Source organism: Miscanthus floridulus, chromosome 6 (genome assembly GCF_019320115.1).
Source record: "Miscanthus floridulus cultivar M001 chromosome 6, ASM1932011v1, whole genome shotgun sequence".
NCBI lineage: Eukaryota > Viridiplantae > Streptophyta > Magnoliopsida > Poales > Poaceae > Miscanthus > Miscanthus floridulus.
Window position 1 is genome coordinate 130,074,394 of NC_089585.1, and position 20,040 is coordinate 130,094,433.

General features: G+C 43.6%; 1 long non-coding RNA gene across 2 annotated transcripts; it reads left to right on the forward strand.

Moving 5' to 3' along the window:
* Positions 1 to 1,361: 1,361 nt before the first annotated feature.
* On the forward strand, positions 1,362 to 19,011 carry LOC136459615 (uncharacterized). 2 transcript variants are annotated; one of them, XR_010760236.1, is made up of 5 exons: positions 1,362 to 1,764; positions 1,862 to 1,956; positions 2,475 to 2,590; positions 18,321 to 18,487; positions 18,829 to 19,011. It is a non-coding gene; the product is annotated as an uncharacterized lncRNA (long non-coding RNA). The 2 variants fall into 2 exon arrangements; XR_010760235.1 differs by having other exon boundaries at positions 18,321 to 19,011.
* The last annotated feature ends 1,029 nt before the right edge of the window (positions 19,012 to 20,040 follow it).

Consider the following 20,040-nt stretch of genomic DNA (forward strand, 5'->3'; position numbering starts at 1 on the left):
TTGCTATCTTTAGCTCCACACCCTCGCGGAGGCCTAGCGCCAGGACACGTGTTCTTGGATGTAACGCGAAAGCCCTTGACATTTTCAGTAATGAACGCGCAATCCAAGCGAACGGATGTACACAGTGAACAAGGTCACGCTTTTTACCTACAGATCCCTGATGTAAAGTTTATTTAAACGCGAAGAAGAGAAAATTCAATAATCCCTTTTACAAAAAAACCGTCCGCAGACAATTCCACAGTGTCTCCTTCTCCAGTTGCCCTAAGAATTAATTTTTTACTATTCCCTCCGTAAAAAAAACACACAATCAGGTTGAGAGCTAGAATAGTATTTTTTGGACGGAGGGATTAATTGTTTATAAATAGGTTAAATGACTATTTAGATCAACAGTGTTTTCATTCTAAGCTCGGCAGAAGCGATCTGATACAGTCAAGCCAAACCTACTTCCGACGTGACATTAAGCCTTGGACCAAACGTGATCGAAGAAAGTCGGGAAATGGATAAGCGGCATTGCACACAGACCCCGTTTGTTTCCGCTTATAAGCGGCTCGTCGGCGAAAATAAGCGAGAATCCCGCTAAACGCTTTGTTTATTTCCACCGATTCTCACTTATGTGGTAAGCCGCTTCAGAGATTTAAACTACGAGAAGCGAAAAGAGAGAAGCGAGAAAATCTTCGCTTAGATTATAATCCAAGCGTGGCTAGGAGGAGTGGAAACAAACGGGCCCACAATCTCAATGCTGGCCTGAGTGAATTCTGTGTTATGGAGGCACACACAGTCCTTACAGTTGGATTCAGCTCAGGAAGACCAGATAATTTGGACCCGTGATTGGTGAATACTGTGCATGCTCGGTCTACACCATTCAATTTAGTGACCAGGTTCTCTCCAATTTTCCCCCAAGTTCTTCCTTTGGCTGCTTCTACAAGACAAGATTTGACGAGACTACAACTACGGGGAGGAAGAACAATTTTTTTTTTTGTCTTATCTCTACAACTAAAACATTTAAAACGATTCCATCCACGCGGCTAGGTGAAGTCGCCCGAGGCGTGCGAAAACCTGGTCCCCGCACGATGATTTTCTCGGCCAACCTGGCAACCGCGCTCCCTCTCCCGTGATGATCCCGGTGAAAGAAGGAAACAGAAACCGCGTCTCCTCCGGCACAAAAGGCAAGATCCTTCTTCCGTGCGCCTCCTGCGGCACAAAAGCCAAGATCAATCTCTCTCCCCCACAGTCATCGCTCTACCCTCGCCCTCACCCTCGCGGCGGTGCGCGCGCTTCGCACCCACGCCGTCGTCCTCGCCGGGCACGCCCGCGCCATCGTCCTCGTCGTGCGTGCCCACGCCGTCACGTTGTGCGCCGTCCCCGCCTTATGCTCCGCGTTCGTTCTGCTCGACCCCGCATATGTTCCATTGGGCGCGACGTCATCGCCAGCGCTCGATCTATGGCTCGCTCCGTCCCGGCCTCACTGAATCCGGTAGAGCTCGGGAGGTCTGTCCCATCTGTGTATGCAGCGTGCGGCCGTTCAGTGCTCGTGTATTCTTTTTCTTTTCCCTTCCCTATCTGCTGGCTATCTCTGCATTTTGGCAAAATTTGTAAGAAGACATCGTAAAAGTGTGGCTTTTGCCACGAACCACAATTTTTTTTTTGTCTTTGCCAAAAGACATCATAAATCCTTGCTAATATGCTACATGTTGTTGTGCATACACCGCCATCTTGACTGACCACATCCAAGTACACAGCCGATGATCCAAATCTCTTCAGCCAGTGAGTATTGAGTATTAATCCTATTTGCAGTGCTTTTGTGGTGTCCCATGCTTGCAATAATGTTCCTCCTATCCCTAACTACCCATTATTGGTGTAGATTGAGATGTTCGGCCATTAGCACTTTTGTGCATAGAAGGAACTTGATGAAATGCCTAATACATTGCAATCGTGCATGAACTTTTATATGCCAAGGTACACCAGCAGGAATTTTTGGTCTCCAGTTTCTCTTTTTTTTTGTCCATGCCATTGCGGATATCATGATATTAAACAGGTGTACCATAGTTCACAATTTGTATTATGTCCCAGTACTAGACAAGTGTACTTAAGTTCAGTTTGGAAGAAATAAGATATATATTTTGCAGCAGGGCTATATGCTCAGGTTTGATTGTTTATACCAATTACAAACACTAGAACACTTATGTTTAGAGTTCTGCTGAAAATGAGTCTAGATGAGCTTCATTCGCCACTAAAATTGATGGATATGCCTGACAAAAGTGAAGAAAAAAATGTTGCTTTGATCAACTGTGGCTCTAAATGTTGGGTGACCTTGGAGAGGTTATCAGTGATTCAAGTTGGTGAGGTCACCCGGCTACAGAGCATTCAATTTATACGATTGTTAGGATTCCTGTTAGCAGTCCAACAGATAACATTTATTATAGAACTTAATATGATTGCTAAGATGTTCTGATGGAAGGAAATTTGGAGTGCAGGGCGGCCACAAGTTCAACGAAATTTCCATGAAGAAATATGTTGCTTCAGTATGCAAGACAACATCGTTTCCAGAGGTGGACTGCCGTGGTTGCTATCTTGTACTGGCAGCTTGTTTGTGAGTACGTACTAATTATTTTAGTGATGCATAGTGCTATTTTTTTAAAGATCAGCACGTGTGGTGCAATGTTTTTAGGTGGTCCGATTAATCATGATTAATCGTGATTAGTCGTCCTGATCGGTCCTGGTAGGGACGACCAGTTTGGTTACTCTGTTTTTTGGCCTGTTTAACTTGGCGGACATGTGGGACTATTGAATATCAATGTTGGTGACTTTGTGTTGAACACTTTAGCTTATCTGTACTGAACTAATTTGGTTATGAAATATGCTAGCTGTGTGGCTGCTATGGTCTGCTAAATGTTAGTTATTTTGCTACTGCAGCCGTGCTGCTGTTCAGGTGCGTCAAGATCAAGACTGCATTAGTGTCACCAGCTAAACACTAATGCAATATTGATGCTTGCTTTATTGTGTATACTATATATGGAAAAAAAATTCCTACTCCTAGGGAGTAGTTACTCCGACGTAGTGTGTGTTCTCTTCTCTGCACACGAGACGAGCGTCAGGTTGATTAGCGAATTACATGAGTGGACCCGTTAAAAAAATAAATCGGTCTTATTTTTTAGCTACTGCTGTTGCATCCCACCGATACAGCTCATTTATTCGCGGCGTCTACCAGCGTCGAAGAGAGAGGCCAGCCCGTGCGGGAGGCGTGCCTGGCGGCGGCGGCCCGACCGGCGGCGCGCGGCCACCCACTCCAACAGCGGCCCGCCTGGATCTGCGCGTGGCCTCCACATCAAGCGACAACATCTTCGACGTTGGCGCCGGCCGTGCTCGCGACTGCGCCCCTCCCCCTCCGATGGCGGCGGCGGCAGGCTCCCAACACCACCGATGGCCCTGGCAGCGCACGGCCTGACCCGCAGGCACGACATCAGCCCCGCCCCACTCCTTCACCGACCGGCGGCGCGTGGCCCCGTCCCTTCCCCGACCCGCGGCGGCGCGATGTCGCTCCCCTTCCCCGACCTTCGGCGAGGCTCGGCAAGGGCCGCGACGGGAAGGCAAGGGCGGCGAGGTTGAGAGATCGCACGTCCTCTCCGTCGGCATCCTCCCCCAGCGGCAGTGCGGCACCAGAGCAGCATGGAGGCAGGGCACCGCTGCGGCCAGCCTATGGCTTTGGATTGCGCAGAAACAGGTTGGCCGTGGCTGGGTTGCACGCTTGTTGCCTGCCTTACTGCCGTGTCCGCGGCCCATGAGACATGCGACGGTGGCGGCGGCTTCGCTCAGCTCTGGTAGGCAACCATGGCGTGCCTGCTGGCCTATAATCGAAGATCCTGATGCGGCGTTCATTCACTGGTGCATCAAATCAAGTTTTGAGATCTCCCGCTCTTTCTATTGGATTGATTTGTTTGTCCCTAATCCTAGCTAATCTCCTGAGTATATGGATATATTGTTTCAAGTACAAAAGTATGCAAATATACTCATTTTTCTAATTGAAGTATGCACCCATACTTTATTCACGCAAATATGTATGTACTTCATGTTAATGTGTATGTACTAATACTCTGTCAAAACTAGTACATGGATATACTCTTCAAGTACAAAAGTATGCAAATATACTTATTTTTCTAATTAAAGGATGCACCCATACTTTATTCACGCAAATACGTATGTGCTTCATGTTAATGTGTGTATGTACTAATACTGTCAAAAAGTTGTACACAAGCGTAACAAATTTTCTCCTGAAAAAATGCCGATGGAAGTACATATACCCTATAGATAAACACTAAAACAATCGTATATGGATATACTCCCAACTGGATATTGTCATATATACACGTATATATACTTGGTCCATTGGTATAAGGACGTATACTCATTAAAAAGTATGAACGCATACTCCCTAGCATGTATCCACATATACTATACTTGTTTTAGGGTATATGGACATACTCTAATTTTAAAAGTATGAACGCATACTATCGTATGTACATATACTTGTCAAGAATGGTTTACACTATCTTTATACACAATAAACAACATTTTTTTGTGGCATGTAGCCATCACCCGAGATTTAGGAGATTAGCTCCCGTGCATGTATGCATGCAGTTTTGAAAAGGTGCGACTGTGGGATGTGGGAGGCTGTAGCGCCTGACTAATGGATCCGGTGGCTGCATTGAAACCCGATTAGAAGAGGGAGTAATTACTCCTGGGAGTACAGAAAACGCACCCTAAATCAGTCTGGTCGACCAGGGTCGACTAATCGGTCTGGTCGACGACTAATCGTCGACTGGTCTCCTGGGAGTAATATATATATGTCATGATATACATGGACGACCAGGATCGACTAATCGGTCTGGTCGACGACTAATCATGATTAGTCTTCTGGTCGGTCCCATGGCGACTAGGTTCAACCAGACGACCTGAAAACATTGGTGTGGTGTGCTAATGTTGTTTGGGAGTGTGCATGCCACCATGCGTCATGAACTTTCGCCTATAGGTCTGGCCAAGACCACCTTCATGGGCCTTGTAAACCACTAGCCGCTGACGCCTAGCATGGTCGCCATAGGATACAGTTAGGTGGTGTTTGGTTGGATCTCCTAAATTTTAGTCGTTGTCCCATCGAATATTTGGACATATGCATGGAGTATTTGTTGATGCAAAAGTGGATCTGCAAACACAAAGGGCTAATACCCGAATCGATATCCAAAGCGTGCCAGTCGATTTGACCTGCTAATCGACAAGGATGAAGATACGAACACTTTGGTCCTGACAACGGCGATACGCCCGGAAGTCACGGCCAAGAGGTGCTCACGCGGAACTCGAGAATCGCCGAAGGTCGCACTGAAACGATGCAACTCGCCGAATCAATGAGAACTCGTAAAAAAAAGAAAAAATATGCAAATTGACGAAGTCGCCGAAAAGTAAGTAGATGCAAATAGGAGTAAAAATTGGTTTTGATATTGATTGATCTATATTTTCTTACATTGCCCCTCACTCCATATTTATACCCTGATCTAAAGAGACACAACCGAACACAACTAGGACACTAAGCCCATATCTAAGGAAACACGTGACTCTTACATGAACCATACTCTAACAAATATAGAAAAGGAAATCAACTCCTATCTATTTCCCTGTCCGCCTTAATTACGATGAAAATCTCGCCATCTTCCTTCCCATCGGCATATCCCCTGTTTCATCGGTAGTAGTCTTCAAGTCTTCCTTCATCGGCATACTCACTGCTGCATCGGCAGTAATCTTCAAGCCTTCCTTCATCGTCATACTCACTGTTGCATCGGCAGTAGTCTTCAAACCTCCCTTCATCGGCATCGACAATAACACCTCCAACCTCATCGGCAACGCCCGAGTCTAAACCAACCTTTCCACTGACCATCACCAGCTATCGGCAACCATCTTTACAAGCTGGCTTTCATCGGCTATCAAAGTACACAGTAACCTTCCCCTCGCCGATTAGTCCACTCCGATCATTATCACGTACAAAAAAACGGTGTCAACACATGCCCCCCAATTTCGGAGTATAAAACCATTAATGCTCCGAAATTTACTCCAGATAACGCTTGCCTTTGCCTGATTACCGTAACTCACTCTCCAAGCCAAAACTTGATTTGTTATCAAATCCAATCAAATCTAATCTTGATTCACGCACTTCAGTAAATATCGCACAATCGCCAACCACTCTTGCCTTGATTATGGTTAAGATATCGAAACAATAACCCATCGGCAAGATCTTAACATGATAATGCTGCCATTTTCAGAATTAAAATATCCTGTATCGATATCCCTTCCAAGTCATGATTACTTGTCATCAACTCATCTGTACAATCCCCTGATTATCGCGCGAACAGTTACCATATCCATCTGAACCGCCTTGACCTATATGCGCGCGACATAGAGATAAGTCCAAAATACCCTTATTCCGGGCGGCTTATAAATAGATTTCTTCGGAACCCTCATTTTCTACCTTCAGCCTCCAATCCTTGGCATTCTCTCTCTCCGGCGGCGACTCCGACGAACAACTGCGCGACCTCAACCAACAAGAACCCTTCTCCGGCGCTAACTTCAAGTCTCCGGCTCGTACCTCCACCTTCCTCAAGACAATGGCCATCAACTTCGACGTCCCCACGGTTTGCTCCACTTCCATTACCTTTTACTTTGATCTTTTTGCAAATTCATTTAGTTGGTGATTTTTCCTTTCTTCTGTTCTCTGGATTCTATAACCTTAGGAACTGCGCAACAAATTAGTTATCCCAACCGATCAGCCGCACGTCCAATGCCTTGGACCAATGGGCAACCCATATCCAACCGATCTGATCAATGCAGAGGTTAACAGAATCCCCTTTAGAGCCCAAAATTTCTCTCTGAATTTGTGGAAAGACACATTCCGATCTTGGCCCAAAACCACCAAAGGGTGGAAAGATTGGTACTTGAGGGTTAATAGATCGATGCAAGTATACTGGGCAGAACGAAGGTTAGACCAATGCATTAGGCTATCTATTGCCGATATGCAGAAAAATGAATCAATGATAATTGCAGCTGCTTATTTCTGGTCAGACACGACCAACACTTTTATGTTTGGACATGGCCCAGCTACTCCTACCCTTGCCGATATCCACATGCTTACTGGCTTGGACATCTCAACTACCGATGAAGGCTCCATCTATGGTAGAAAGTCTGAATATAGGGTGAATACCCGCAACATCGGCGGTTGGACAGGATACATTCAAGAATACCAAAAGACCGGGACACTTAACCAGAGGGAACATGCCACATTCCTGAATATGTGGTTAGAAAAATTTATCTTCTGTGGTCGATCAGTAGGACCAACCAACGCCTTCCTCCCTGCAGCTGAACTTTTGGCTAATGGCGTAAGGTTTCCTCTTGGCCGATACCTTCTGAGCTCCACTTATCATCTTCTTCATCAAGTGTCTCAGAAACTTTTGCTTGGCGAACCCATCGGTAACCTGGGAGGCCCGTGGTGGTTTATCAACATGTGGCTGAATGCCCATATGCACAAACGTTTGCAATGGGACTTTTTTGCTCAACAATTCCCACGAGAAATTGCTGAAGACTATGTGCTTGGGGATGATGAATCGGCAACACGCTCACCCCTCAATTTTGGTGAAGCCATAATTGTCCTTCCTGGAACAGAAGCCAACGAAGACCAAATCGGCAGATTCTTTCAAAGCTTCTACAATGGTCTTTCTCGTGATCATAGGGCCTAGGTGCCTTATATTGACAAAGAAAACAGATTCCCCCTTCTTTTCAACTTTGCCGATGATACTCTGAATCAAGATAATGAGCTCATGATGGCTATCATCACTCCCAGGGCAATTCCAGTAAACACATTCGGCAGCGGGAAAAACACCAACATTACGTATGAATTTTACAACCCATCGGCAGTATCCCGCCAATTGGCTTTTGGGCAACTGCCAATCAAACTCTGCTTTGCCGATGTGATCAAACCCAGGGAAACAATCACCTGCGGAACAGATTGGAACAAGGTAGTACAACTCTCCCCCGATGCCGATACTACAGATGTTGATATATCCACCTAGACACCAATATCTTTCATCACCGAGTCATATAAGCAATGGTGGCGAGAGTGGAAAGAACAACTGTTCGCAACTTCTGCTCACACATATCGGCACATGATCGACCCTGAATATGCCATCCCTGACGACGCAGTAAGTTTCTTTTAACTCCCTTCTGCTTTTCCCTTCATATATCAGTAACTGATTCTCTTGTAATAGGTTAACAACCCAGCACCATCGGTGAGCAAAAGTGGGAAACCCTTCAATCTTCGGCCTGTTTCCCCAACATCGCCGATCGGCTACAACGCTCCCACCTTAGCCGCTTTGACCCACCAGAAGATTCGTACCAAGACCATCACTTCCAAGTCCAAATTGGCTACATCCAGGGCTACTCCATCGGCTGCTGCTACAACCTTGGTCAAAGCATTCAAGGTAACAACCTTGTTTATTTTTACTTATGCCGATCACAAACTGTATTAACCTTAATCATCAGGGGGTAAGAGCTGCTACTGGATCATCATCGGCAATTCCGCCGATATCAAGCACCACTTCTTTCGATGAACCTTCAGAGGTAGCTTCTTGACTTTACATTTTATCTGTTAAATATCATATCTTACACTTGTTTTGTAGCAACAATTGGGTACATCGGCAAACGTACCAGATGTCCAAGCTTCACAACCAATAAGTGTCGATGCCCTCCAGCCAATCTTTGCCGATGCCCAAGCAAAGCGCAAAGCTTTAACAGATACTGAAGCATAGCCAAAACGACAAAGGTCTATGCCGATCCCTACATCTGCCCCAATGTCATTGGTCATCATACCTCAAGAGCCCACCACCGATGAAGTCACAGAGGATATCCCATCGGCAAGCTCAGCCGATCCCCCACACGACATACTCCAGGTTGCTTCCTCCAGTCAAGCACAGGAAATTGCCTTGAAACAGGTAAACCGATCAACCTAGCTGATTTACAATACTCATACTTACCCTTAACTGATCTCCTTTTCTCTCTCTCAGGAACAAGATTCCCCGAACAGCCTATTTTCCTTTGCCATTGACATTTCTGACGACGATGGAGAGGAGACAAGTTCTTCCCTTGCACTGGGAACAATATCGGCAGAGACTAAATCCAAGTTGGAAACCCTCCTGAACTTGCTACAGCAAGGTACCGCCCAACTGGTAGATGACTCGGACCCCGCAAAGGCAATTTTCAAAACAATTCGTGGCCAGGTCCCTGCCGATGTTGAGGAAGTACTCTTCCCAGCAGCTCATTTAGAAAGCCGCCAACTGCAATATCAACGGGCTGCTCAGCGCATTGCCGATAGAGCAGCTCAAGCTCAACTCAAAGAAGAGATGCTACAACTGAAACAAATTGCTGATGAGAAGCACAAGGGCATCGTCAACTTGCAGACTTCGGGTGCTGCACTTAAGCAGAAAATCTTGGATTTATCAGCAAGGAAGATAGCTCTATTGGCTGAATTGAAAGAAGTCGATGCAGCCTTAACTCATGCTCAACAAGAAGAAAGCCAGCTACCCAATGCCGTCAAAGCCCTTCAGCAAGAAAGAGATATCCAGGCTCGCAAAGCTTTAGCCATGAAGAAAAAACTCAAGCCTGTGGAGGGTGCTGCCGATGACGATATCAAAGAAATAGAGGAAGCCAACCAGATTCGCCTGCGTGCGATATTAGCTATCCAATCCTTGTTGAACTTGTAATCTTATTTATTGTATCGGCACTTTATGAGACATTGACATCCTTGCATAATTCTAGCCGATAGTACTGTTATCGGCACTTATACTTTTATGCATCTATCCAGATACTAGGGTAATATTTCTTTAAATATTTTCCATTTAACGCTCTGGGAAACACAACCCCTTCGAGGGTTTCTAAAATATATGCATTACCAGGAACAGACTGATTTATCCGATATGGACCTTCCCAATTAGGAGACCACTTTCCAAACTTTGAACTTTTAGTCCCAATCGGTAAAATCAATTTCCAGACCAAATCTCCATCGGCAAACTCCTTTACTTTCACCTTCTTGTCATACCATCTAGCTACTCTTTTCTTATTTTCTTCGATACTAACTAAAGCCCTTAACCGATGACCCGCCACATCTTCCAACTCATCCTTCATAAGAGTATTATAATCATCGGCTGTCAGCTGATTTTGAGAACGTATTCGTCTAGAGCCAACTTTAATTTCCCAAGGCAATACTGCATCGTGTCCATATACTAACTGATAAGGCATTACTTTGGTTGCACCATGACATGACATCCGATATAACCACAAGGCTTCATTTAATACTGTATGCCACCTCCTAGGATTTTCTTCAATTTTGCGCTTAATGAGTTTGATGATCCCTTTGTTAGAAGCCTCAGCTTGACCATTAGCTTGAGCATAATATGGAGAAGAATTTAAAATTTTAATTCCCATAGCTACAGCAAACTCATCAAATTCTCCTGATGTAAACATAGTGCCCTGATTGGTAGTGATAGTCTGAGGAATACCAAATCGGTAAACAATATGCTCTTTCACAAAATCAATCATATTGACCGATGTCACCTTTTTTAAAGGAATTGCCTCAACCCACTTTGTGAAATAATCGGTAGCAACCAGAATAAATTTATGTCCTTTACTCGATGGCGGATAAATCTAACCAATGAGATCAATAGCCCATCCCCGGAACGGCCACGGTTTGATTATAGGGTTCATAGCCGATGCAGGCGCTCTTTGAATATTACCAAACTTTTGACACCCCTGGCATCCTTTAAAATATTTAAAACAATCTTCAAGAATAGTCGGCCAATAGTACCCATTCCTTCTGATCATCCATTTCATCTTGAAAGCCGATTGATGTGCCCCACATACTCCTTCATGAATTTCACCCATCAAGCTTTTCGATTCATCATTGCTAACACATCTAAGTAAAACTCCATCTATAGTTCGATAATATAATTCATCATCGAGGAGCACATATTTGGTAGCTTGGAACCTTATACGTCTCTCAACCTTTCTATATGGATCCTTTAAATAATCGACAATCTCTTTCCTCCAGTCATCGGTATCAACTGCCGATGTTAGCACTTCCTGAATAGGCTGATACCCTGAAGCATGCTGAGCTAGTCGATTAGCTTCCTCATTATGCAATCGAGAGATATGTTCAAGACGAAAACCTCTAAATCCTTTCAACAATTGCAAACATCTTTCATAATACGAAATCAAGGCTTCACTTCGGCATTCATAAATTCCAGCCAATTGATTTATAACTAGCATAGAATCACCAAAGATTTCAACAACATCGGCACGTATCTCCTTCAGCAATTCTAACCCTTTTATCAAGGCTTGGTATTTAGCTTGATTGTTTGTCGCTGTAGCAACAATCGGCAATGAAAACTCATACTTCCTTCCTTGAGGTGAAATTAACATAATGCCGATACCTGCTCCTTCACCACATGTGGACCCATCGAAGAAAAGTGTCTAGGGAGCAACCCCCAGAGAGTCCACTGTATTACAATGCTGAGTGACAAAATCAGCCATCACTTGCCCTTTAACTGCCTTAGTTGATTTGTAACGTAGTTCAAATTCTGATAATGCTAAAATCCATTTGCCGATTCTACCACTTAATATCGGCATCGACAGCATATACTTGACCACATCGTCTTTGCATATGACCGTACATTCGGCAGATAACAAATAATGCCTTAATTTGACACAAGAAAAGTATAAACACAGACACAATTTTTCGATGGCCGAATACCTCGTCTCAGCATCCCCTAATCTTCTGCTCAAATAATAAATAACACGTTCTTTCCCTTCAAATTCTTGAATAAGAGCTGAACCGATAACTGTATCATCAGTTGACAAATATAACCTGAAAGGCTTCCCATGTTGAGGTGGAACTAGCACTAGAGGATTTGATAAATATTTCTTAATTTCATCAAGGGCTAATTGCTGTTCAACTCCCCATACAAATTCCTGATCAGCTTTCAATTTAAGTAGTGGGCTGAAAGCCTTGATCTTACCCGACAGATTAGATATGAATCTTCTAATGAAATTAATCTTACCGATCAAAGATTGCAATTCAGTCTTATTGGCAGGAGCAATCACCTTGTTAATTGCATCAATAGACTTCCTACTGATTTCAATGCCCCGCTGATGCACCATAAAACCCAAGAATTGTCCTGCCGATACACCAAATGCATATTTATTAGGATTCATCTTCAATCCATGCTTCCTTGTGCACTCCAGTATCTTTCGCAGATCGGCTAAATGTGCTGTGATATCTCCAGACTTAATCACTACATCATCAATGTAGATCTCCACTAATGTGCCGATGTATTCATGAAAAATAAAGTTCATAGCTCTTTGATAAGTAGCACCGGCATTTTTCAAACCAAACGTCATGACTATCCACTCGAACAACCCCACATGACCTGGACATCTGAAAGCAGTCTTGGGAATATCTTCTTCAGCCATGAATATTTGATTGTAACCTGCATTACCATCCATGAAGCTGATAATTTGATGTCCAGCCGCAGCATCAATCAACAAATCAGCAATCGGCATTGGATAGCCATCCATCGGTGTGGCTTTGTTGAGATTCCTGAAATCAATACAGACACGAAGTTTTCCATTTTTCTTATAAACAGGAACCACATTAGAGATCCACTCTGCGTATCGACATTGCCGAATAAACTTTGCTTCAATTAATTTAGTTATTTCAGCCTTAATGTCAGGAAGTACATTAGGGTTGCATCGGCGCGCTGGCTGCTGATGTGGCCGAAATCCAGATTTGATAGGTAACCGATGTTCAACTATCGATCGGTCTAATCCAGGCATCTCAGTATAATCCCAAGCAAAACAATCTTTATACTCTTTTAACAAATCTGTTATTCGCTGCTTACACTTGGAATCTAACTTAGCACTAATAAAAGTAGGTCTTGACCTATCGCCATCACCAATATCTACTTCTACTAAATCATCTGCCGATGTGAACCCTTGACCTAATTTTCCATTATCGGCAAACCTATCCATTAAAACTCTTCTTCAGAACCGACTGCTTGGATCGGTGGAATTTCATAATCAGCAACTCTAAGGAACTCTTTTTCCCAAGCTTCTCCTGATATGCATTTAGTTCGCTCATAAGTATCTGACTCTGCCGATGCGATGATATAAGAAGAATCACCAGGGACGACCTCAATCTTATCCCCAATCCACTGTACGAGGCATTGATGCATTGTAGAAGGAACACAACAATTAGCATGAATCCAATCCCTCCCTAGAAGCAGATTATATGCACCCTTGCCGTTGATAACAAAGAACGTCGTTGGCAAGGTTTTGCTGCCGATGGTCAATTCAACGCACACTGCCCCTTTAGCCGGTGACACATTGCCTTCAAAATCTTTCAACATCATATCGGTTTTGGTCAAGTCTTAATCTCCCTTACCAAGTTTCCGATACATCACGTAAGGCATAATATTAATCGCAGCCCCTCCATCAATAAGTACCTTAGACACAGGCTGCCCATCAACTCTGCCCTTCACAAATAAAGCCTTAAGATGCTGTCTCTCGTCATCAGTAGGTTTCTCAAAAACAGCCATCATTGGATCTAGTGTTAACTGAGCTACTTGATCAGAGAGAACAACTTCTTCCTCATTATCAGATAGTGCCAAAAACTCCATCGGCAACATGAATACCATATTAACATCTGACGATGGACCCTTATTTTTGTGTTTTACCTGCCACTGCTGATGACCGGGCCTTTCATTGGAGGAATTTTCCTCTTGGTATAAATCCTCCTGACGCTCACGTTGCATCCTCCTTCTCTGTGTCTTTGTCAGACCCTCTGGGCACCATCGAGGAAACTTGGTTTTCCAAACCGGCTGATAACAAGTCCTAGTTGGTTCTACACGACGTATATTAGGGTCCCTGTAGAATATTTCCTCATCGGGAACTCTTGCGTTTGCCATCTCCTCAAGCTCCTCTTGATTCCTTGGAAAATATCCAGCGCGTTTACCAAGCCTCTCATGTACACTAAGTCTGCCCCCCAGCCGATCATGCACTGATGCTCTGCCTCTGATCGGCTCATTGATAGACAATCCCTGATTACCAAGTTGAAACCTCCTTTCTGAGCGATTGACCCCGTAATAACCATTACACTCAGGGCAATTTTCAACAGTTGGCAATTTAATACCTTCTTCCCAGCAATGGATGAAAAACGGACATCTCCAATGATCTTTATGTCGATTCCATTCTTCCTGACGTCTCACTTCTTGCTGTTGTCGATATCGGTCATTACGTTGACGCCAACCCTCCTGCTGCCTTCGATGAGTAATCACAATGCCAGGTCGAGGAGGATTTTTGGAACTACTGCTTTCTCCTAGCAAACCCTTACTTTTTGCATCATCGGTAGTTATCCGATGTTGGGGGTCCACTGACGCGTTTTTCTCAGCAGCCTCTGACGTCAATACCTTGGTCTTTCCTTTGGCATCCAACATATTTGCTGGAAAAGGGTGTTGATCAATTTTCATCGGCTTCTGGGCCTTGGAAGTACCAAACTTAATTCTCCCAGATTCAATAGCCGATTGTAACTGTTGCCTGAATACCTTGCACTCGTTTGTACTGTGTGAAGTTGCATTGTGCCATTTGCAGTACAAGATCTTCTTCAGCTCTTCTGCCGATGGGATCACATGATTAGGTGACAGCTTAATTTGGCCCTCTTGAAGCAGAAGATCAAATATTTTATCGGCCTTGGTGATATCAAAGGTAAACCTTTCTGGCTCTTTTTGACCAAAGGGACATGATATCGGCTTTTTATTCTTAACCCACTCAGCTAAGCCGATAACTGGTTCTTCATCAAAGTTAGAATCTCCTACTTCTTCAACAAATGATACCTTTTTACTCCAATTCTTTTTAGGTTCAAAAACCCTAGTATCTTGATCAGAGATCCTTTGCACAAGATGACTGAGGCTTTCAAACTCCTGAGAAGCATATCTGTCTTTAAGATGTGGCAATAACCCTTGGAAAGCCAGATCGGCAAGCTGCCGATCATCCAGCACCAGGCTGTAGCACTTATTTTTTACATCTCGTAGCCTTTGTACAAAGCTTTCTACCGATTCATCATTACGCTGTCTCAATTTTACTAAATCGGTAAGCTTCTTTTCATGGATTCCAGCAAAGAAATACTTATGGAATTGTTTTTCTAGATCAACCCAAGTAATAATAGAATTTGGTGGTAATGAAATGAACCATGTAAATGCTGATCCAGACAAAGATGATGAAAATAATCGAACTCTTAATTCATCTCTGTTAGCTGCCTCTCCACATTGAATAATGAAGCGATTGACATGTTCCATTGTTGATGTATCATCTTGTCCAGAGAATTTAGTAAAATCTGGTACCTTGTACCGATTTGGGAGAGGAATTAAATCGTATGCAGGAGGGTATGGAGTCCGATAAGAATAAGTATTGACCTTGGGCTTTATCCCAAACTGATCCTTCATAATTTCTGCTATCTTATCGGCCCAAAAAGCATCAGCCTCCTGCTGACGAACTGGTTGAATTTCTACAGGAGGTGCCTGCTGACATCCCTCCACATATCTTTGTGGCCCACGATCTCCAGCAATCGGCATATTTGCCGTTACTTGTGGTCCATTAGCCTGTTGGAAAGGATTCATCGGCTGAGCTGCCGATGCTTGATTCTGGAAACCAGCTTGCATATGACCTTGTTGAATCCCTGCAACCTGCTGATTTCGCTGAACTGTATGTTGAACAGGTAACTGTCCTGACCAATCGTTATTAGAACTCATCGGTACAAAACTTACCGATGGCTGGTAATTTGCTGATATTGTTGGATAATTATAACTGGTTTGAGGCATGAACTGAACCCCAGTTTGACTCATAGCAGGGGTTTTCTGCTGCATCGGCAGTAAGCTCGCCGATGGACTTGAATTGAATGTTTGAACCATAGGCATCTGGAAACCTCCTGGAGTTGGTTGCACAGAAGTAGTTGCGGCATATTGAGGCACTTGAGCCATCGGCGAAACGGCCGATGGTATAGGAGCTTTTCCTACTGCATCAAACACTTGAGGTAATCTAGGATTGAAAGCAGATGACTCCGGAGGCATGCCATATCCCCACCAATTAGTAGGAATCTGGCTATTCTGAGACACAGGGCCTGACATAGCTGATGCCGATAGATCTGTATTAAGCTGAACTCGCCCTCCTGGTAGTACCTGATCTGATCGTATCGGTGTAGATTGAATATTAGGTGAGCCTGCCAATACTGGAGGGGAAGTAACTTCTGTACCCACAACGGCCGCAGGAGCCGATGGAGTTTTGACAGATGCCGGCTCTGGTTGATGATAGGCAGGCCCAACGTAATGTGGTGCCGCTTGTCCTTCTTTGAGAGTTCGAACCACAGCATTATGAACAGTATTGGACAGCACATTGGAATGATTAATCAAAGCATGATTTACTGCAGAATTAACCATCTCTTGAAGTTTACCAGGATTGGAGTCAAAGGTAACCTGCCGAGGCAACGGCAAATCTTGCTTCTGGATGACTTGTCCACTCTTGTTCAAGCTAAACGATCTCAGACAAAGCTGCTTGTATTCTTCTACAGCCTTTTCCATAGCCTGCCTCTGTTCTTTCTTGAGATCTTCTTCTGATACTGCGATAATGTTCCCTGAATCGATCTCGGGATTGAACATATTGATTGATGAGTCCCACCGGGCGTGCCAAAAGATGTGTTGATGCAAAAGTGGATCTGCAAACACAAAGGGCTAATACCCGAATCGATATCCAAAGCGTGCCAGTCGATTTGACCTGCTAATCGACAAGGATGAAGATACGAACACTTTGGTCCTGACAACAGCGATACGCCCGGAAGTCACGGCCAAGAGGTGCTCACGCGGAACTCGAGAATCGCCGAAGGTCGCACTGAAACGATGCAACTCGCCGAATCAATGAGAACTCGTAAAAAAAAGGAAAAATATGCAAATTGACGAAGTCGCCGAAAAGTAAGTAGATGCAAATAGGAGTAAAAATTGGTTTTGATATTGATTGATCTATATTTTCTTACATTGCCCCTCACTCCATATTTATACCCTGATCTAAAGAGACACAACCGAACACAACTAGGACACTAAGCCCATATCTAAGGAAACACGTGACTCTTACATGAACCATACTCTAACAAATATAGAAAAGGAAATCAACTCCTATCTATTTCTCTGTCCGCCTTAATTACGATGAAAATCTCGCCATCTTCCTTCCCATCGGCATATCCCCTGTTTCATCGGTAGTAGTCTTCAAGTCTTCCTTCATCGGCATACTCACTGCTGCATCGGCAGTAATCTTCAAGCCTTCCTTCATCGTCATACTCACTGTTGCATCGGCAGTAGTCTTCAAACCTCCCTTCATCGGCATCGACAATAACACCTCCAACCTCATCGGCAACGCCCGAGTCTAAACCAACCTTTCCACTGACCATCACCAGCTATCGGCAACCATCTTTACAAGCTGGCTTTCATCGGCTATCAAAGTACACAGTAACCTTCCCCTCGCCGATTAGTCCACTCCGATCATTATCACGTACAAAAAAACGGTGTCAACAGTATTAAATATAGACTAATTACGAAACTAATTACATAGTTTGCGACTAATTTGCGAGACGAATCTTTTAAGCCTAATTAAGCCATGATTTGACAATGTATTGTTACAGTAAACATGTGCTAATGACGGATTAATTAGGCTTAAAAAATTCGTCTCGTGTAGTGCTGACGGATTATGTAATTTATTTTTTTATTAGTATCCAAACACCCTATGCAACATACTCCCGACACATCTCCTAAATTTTAGTCGCTAGATCCAAACACCACCTAGTTGCATCTGTTCGCCACACATGGTTATGTGCAACTGTTGAGCAGTGACAATTTCAATTGTGCTTACGTGCTATGTTGCAGAGAGACATGATGGTTTACATTGTTTGGAAAGCAAACTTAAATCTTTTCATGATTTCAATGAAGAGTAAAGCATCTTAGAACTTTGTGAATTTTGACCATGCATCATACCATGATTTGCATTGTTTGGAAAGCAAACTTAAATCTTTTCATGATTTCAGTGAAGAGTAATGCATCTTAGAACTTTGATGTGAATTTGGACCATGCATCATACCATGATTAGACCACTAATAGATTTATGGCCTGATAATATTTATTGGTTTGTATGTTTATTGCAAGGTTCCATGTTCTCATTCCTCCACTGCATATGATTTCGTCCGATGGATCCCTCAACCATCATCGACATAGCAGATCATTCTCCTGCAGTGGTATCTGTTGTGCCTACAAGGTGCTCGAGGACTAGCGCCACCATTGACAGATTCGCCTTTGTCAAGCGTAAAACTACGGTCAGTGGCTTGTCATTGGTTATTGTCTGGTCTTGTAAATGGTTAGCGCAAAAAAAATCAAACGATGACAGCCCAGCCAGCCTCACATCAGTTCTTTAAAATGTTAAACCTTTTCTACAAGAGCAGTTTATTCCTATAATAATGCATGATTATCATGGTTTCTCCAGTGTTTCTGGCTACTTTTCAGGTCTGGCAATAGTTAAATGTCTATTTGATTGAGTTATCATAGCTCTAAGCTGTTAATGATATTGTGCTTACATTACTGAATTTTCCTGCTAATGAGATTGTGCACTAAATCTGAAGGATGCCTAATAACTTATTGATTTGATTACTACATGCAGTAAGATTGGGAATCTTTAACAAGTGTGTCCATGGCAGTGACACAGGTAAGTGAGATGGTTGGGATGAGGTGAGGTGCGGTCTCGGATAACAGGGGCGATCATGTTTTATTATGGTCTCCGGAGGGGCGAAACATGGCACTTACGGTTGTGGGATTGGTGTTAGATGACTGAAAACAAGACACAGTTTTGGGATGAGAAACGGTTGTGGGATTGCTGGTGTCAGATCCCTGGCGTCCTGAATATTGGATTATTATAATATGAATGTCGTAGCAAATGATCATTTTTTTATCATCAGCCTATTGAACTTCTTGACCAATAACAATTTAGACACCTCGTGGTTTTTCATGATTCAACTATTAATGTATGATGATGGGAACTCCTGGCGATTTATAGACAGACATAATATTTTGAAATAGAGAGTTGTGTTTTAAAGATAAATTTGAATTATGTGTTTCCAGTGTCAATTTTCTGGTGTTTCATGGACACTCGTGTAAAAGATGTTTGGTTACAAACTAAATGTTTGTAATGATACGACACACACGTGTAAACTTAAAGTGCCATTGTCTTATTGTTTTCCCATTGCAACGCACGGGCATTTATCAGTGTGAAAGAAGTCTGGAGACCTCTCTTTATCTATTCATCGAGTGCCTGTACTCAAGGAAGGTCTGAGAATTAGGGCCTGTTTAGATTCCAAAAAATTTTGCGCAGTACCCGTCACATCGAATCTTGCGGCACATGCATGGAGTACTAAATGTAGACGAAAAAAAAACTAATTACACAGTTGATCGAGAAATCGCGAGACGAAACTTTTGAACCTAATTAGTCCATAATTAGACACTAATTACCAAATACAAACGAAATGCTACAGTGAGCCAAAATCCAAAAAATTTTGGATCTAAACGGGGCCTTAGTGGCAACTTGGAGCAACTGTGCCAACCTACACCCAGCTTCCTGGACCCGGCACAGAATGATTCTAAGTTTGTGGCAGATTTGGAAGCAAAGAAACGAAGTAGTTTTCAACAGCGAGAGAAGGTTAGAGCAGGCGATTTTCACAAGGACAAGGGATGAATGCTCTGATTGGATCTCGGCCGGGGGAAGAGTCCTCCGACCCGTAATGGTTGCCCACCATTTAGCGAGTAATTAGCCTTATTTTTTCATCCTCACGGGGTGGTCTGCCAAGTGAGGAAGCGCCTCTCGCATGTAGCCTCGCAA